The 3,656-nt window shown below is 34.8% G+C and overlaps 1 long non-coding RNA gene across 1 annotated transcript; it reads left to right on the top strand.

Moving 5' to 3' along the window:
* The first annotated feature begins 402 nt into the window (after window positions 1-402).
* On the top strand, window positions 403-1,544 carry LOC306801785. The gene is made up of 3 exons (XR_013774184.1): window positions 403-497; window positions 857-895; window positions 1,451-1,544. It is a non-coding gene; the product is annotated as an uncharacterized lncRNA (long non-coding RNA).
* Window positions 1,545-3,656: the final 2,112 nt, after the last annotated feature.

Genomic DNA, 3,656 nt, shown 5'->3' with positions numbered 1-3,656 from the left:
GCTGACCCAATCTGTGCTTTGTGCTTCCCAGGCTGCAGTGTAGATGTTTCCAGGGACAGATGTTGGGAGAGAGCTCCAAAAACATCTGATCCTGCTTCCAGTGATACTTTTCAGAACAGACTTTATAGAATATTCTTGTTTTGGTTCATATTACATTTACATAATATACTGACCTGTGCTTCAGAAATCTTTACAAATAAGCAATTATAAGCTAATACTAGAGCTAGAGTGAGGAGGCATATCACATAAAAAATAGTCCTTGATTTTCAGACTGCTGAGTCTGTAAAAATGTTGGTGACTTTTAAGATTTTAAAACATTTGCAATAGAAGTGCGGGAGAAGGAATGAACATATCAGTGTAGAATACCAAATGTAAACTTTTATGTCCCCATTTTTAGACTTTAACCAGATTGGAAGCAAAGGGCAGCTTCTGATTTAGGCTTAAATTTCAGATCTGAATAGGTGTGGATCATTGATATAGTTCATCATCTCAGATAGGTGGGTATCATTCATTCCAATGGATCACTTCGGGTTTTGAAATTGCAGGAAGACTTGAGAACTATCTGTGTGGATTTATCTTTATAAGAGATGGCATTGAAAATAAACAAAGATTTTTGAAGCCTTCTTCATCTATAAAAAAGCTTCAGGATTATTTCTTTTATCAAGAAGTAAAATATTTCTAAACATAATGCTTTTTTTAAAGAAATATAATTTTAAAATTAAAATATCAATGATTAGAAAAATGTTTTAAAGAGAATTGCATAACAGAGTTTTCAAATGTGTTGTCTGTCACAAAGTTGTCAGATGTCCCAAAGAAATGCAAATTGTGGTCATACTTTTTTTTTTTTTTTTTCCAGTAAAATTATGTCTATGTTGGAGGTGAAATCATTGATAAAGTGAGATATTTTAAAGTTCTTTCTCTGGCCTCTTCCTGGTTGCCAACACTACAATACTCTAAAAAGCTTCAAGTTTTTCCAATTAATAATATCAGATAATATTCCATTTGAAGCCTATGGTAATCCAAAGAAAATTAAAAGGTATTGACACATTTCACTTGTGCCTTAGACCTGCCCAGCCTGACAGCAGGACACTGCTGTAGCAAATGGCATTAGAACATAAAAAATTAAAATTGTGCAGCTTTGCTGGAAAAAGTAACTCTGGAAAGGTTTCTTGGATACAACAGATAATTTAGTACATTTGGGAAGAGGTTTATTACTGTGGGGGTGTTCTCAGTGTGTGCCACAGCTCTGGAGTGTTTAGGGCAAGAGAGCTGGGAGCTCTATGATCCTTAAAGTCCATTCCAACCCCTTGACATTCTATGATTTTGTGATTATGTAATGCCTCCAGAAGTATTACATTTTAGTAGTGGGTGCATTGTTGGAGCATTTTTTAACGAGGCAATTACTATGTGCTTCAATAAGGAAGGAGGCTGCTTTTTTTTCCCCCAACAGTATTTAAACTTCAGGCAAAGCTGCAGAATTTAGTAAGAACCATGCCTCTCAAATATCAGGAGAAGCTTCTGGAGCTGATGGTGGAAGAAATGGGGGAAAAAAGTGAGTAGTTTATTTATTTATTTGTTTTTTAATTTATATATTTATGTTTTTCTCCAATGCTGTGTCTTAGGAAACTGCTGACCTAACCCCTCACCTCCACTTCTGGGCTTCATAGTATATGCTTGTTATCACAATCCAATGATTTCATAAAAATATTGATTTTTCTCTATTAGTATAGCTACAGCAGAGACTTCAGGTTTTTGTTTTATTTCATTTAGTTCTTTTTTATCTTCTTTCTTTTCCAGTTGATGATGTCTCCACAGGAAACTTTACGAAAATTTTGCTCTGTGCTATCTCACAGTGAGTTGAAAAAGAAACTTCAAAATTAGGTTTTCTTCATCCTAACCATTTATGTATTTATGGATATATTTGAATGTGCACCTTAGAAGCCTTTTCTCAGTCTGGATAACTGTGAGGGAGCCAGAATGAATTAACCTGAAAAAAATCTAGATTTACAGATGCTTTTCACTGGCACAGCAGTGGGAACAGCTGGGCAGTGTGCCTCAGTTTCCCTCTCACCCTTTGGCCCCCATTTGGTGACTGGACATCCCTTCCATTTCTCCATCTACATCCAGCACAATTTTCCTTTTCCTTGCACTGGTGTACTGATGCATTTGCCATTTCTGTCTTGCTCTTCTCATGCCATCCTCTTCCTACTCTATGGTTATTCTTTAAGGGAATTTTTTTTTAGGAATTTGAGGTTGTCTGTTATTTTTTAAGAGCCTGAAGAGGCTGTGCTCTCCTCCAAGTACATTTCCGTCTCAGAAGGGATGATTTCTTATGAGCAGGATTAAATCTGTAACTTGTACTTTAAGAAAAACCAAAAAAATCCCCACATTAACCCTTTCTCAGCATTTTGTCAGAGCAGAGTCAACAGGCAGGTAGGCAGAGGGTTTCTACACCATAATTCAATGAGGAACAGCAGAAGGTTCTTCCCAGAATGTCCACCCAGATGTCAGTAATCCAGCAGCTAATACAATCATGAATGGTAGGAAATTAGTCATTTGTAGCAGACCTTCACATTTATCATTAAATCTCTGATTCTACCACTGACCTTTCAAAATCAATAAACCAGGCCTGCAGAAACAAGGAAGTTTCCTGTAAAGGAAGAAAATGGATCTTATTTGGACCTTTTCTCTGCTGGTTTGTTTTTTTTTCTGAAACATTAAGTCACATTTGTAGCTCTCCTTTATCAAGACCCAAGTGTTCAAAATGCATTACTCACTAATGAAAGATGATTTTCTTCTTAATTCATCATCTAATGACTGGAGTTTATGAGTTGTATAGAAGGAAAGGATGAAGCAGATTTTTAAGGAGATATTCTTTGCTTTTTCTGGCAACTGAGTTACAAAGTTGAGTCCAACTCAGTGTGAAATCAATTGCAGATCTAACTTGTTTTTGTTTTTTTTTAATCGATGTGAATGCTATAATCTAAATGGATGGTAAATTATCTCTTATTTTATTTTGGTGAATAAAACAGGGTGTGTGCTCCTTGCTGGAATAATAAAATCATGTGTTAAAAGTAGTAAAAAGTTAAGCAAAAATAACTTTAATTAACCAAAAGAAGTATTCCAGATAAAGATACTGTTGAAAATATTTGTAATCTATTTCTATTTTTATTACCTAAAGAATATTATTGACAAGCTTGAAGCATTTATTTCCTGAGCATTGCACTTTGGCTGTGTGTTGTCCTTATTTCTTCAATATGCAAAATGTAGATGAAGAAATCTCTGTACACAAATGCTGAATATTGCCTTTCATTTTATGTGTATACAAATTATTTTTATGTAGTCATTTTTATGTGTCAGTATACATTGGCATGGGTTTTTTTTTTCTTTTTTTTCCCCCCACAACAAAATATAATCAGAATCTATCTGGCTACCAAAAGCAAAAGAGATTAACTTGATGAAAGTAGTTTTGTTTTTCAAGTCTGTCTGTCTCTAACAGATGTCCTCAAATTAAAGTTTCTAAGTTAGAATTACTTAGAAAATTAACCACTTGTCTAAAGACTGGGTCTGGCTTTGATAGTCCCCTTGATTCTAAGGACACCCAATGCTAAAATATCCATACTGTGCACACATATCTGATACAAACTAGGGATCTG

The sequence above is a fragment of the Erithacus rubecula genome (genome assembly GCF_903797595.1).
Source record: "Erithacus rubecula genome assembly, chromosome: 4".
NCBI classification, from domain to species: Eukaryota; Metazoa; Chordata; class Aves; order Passeriformes; family Muscicapidae; genus Erithacus; species Erithacus rubecula.
This window is presented reverse-complemented; position numbering and strand designations above follow the sequence as displayed.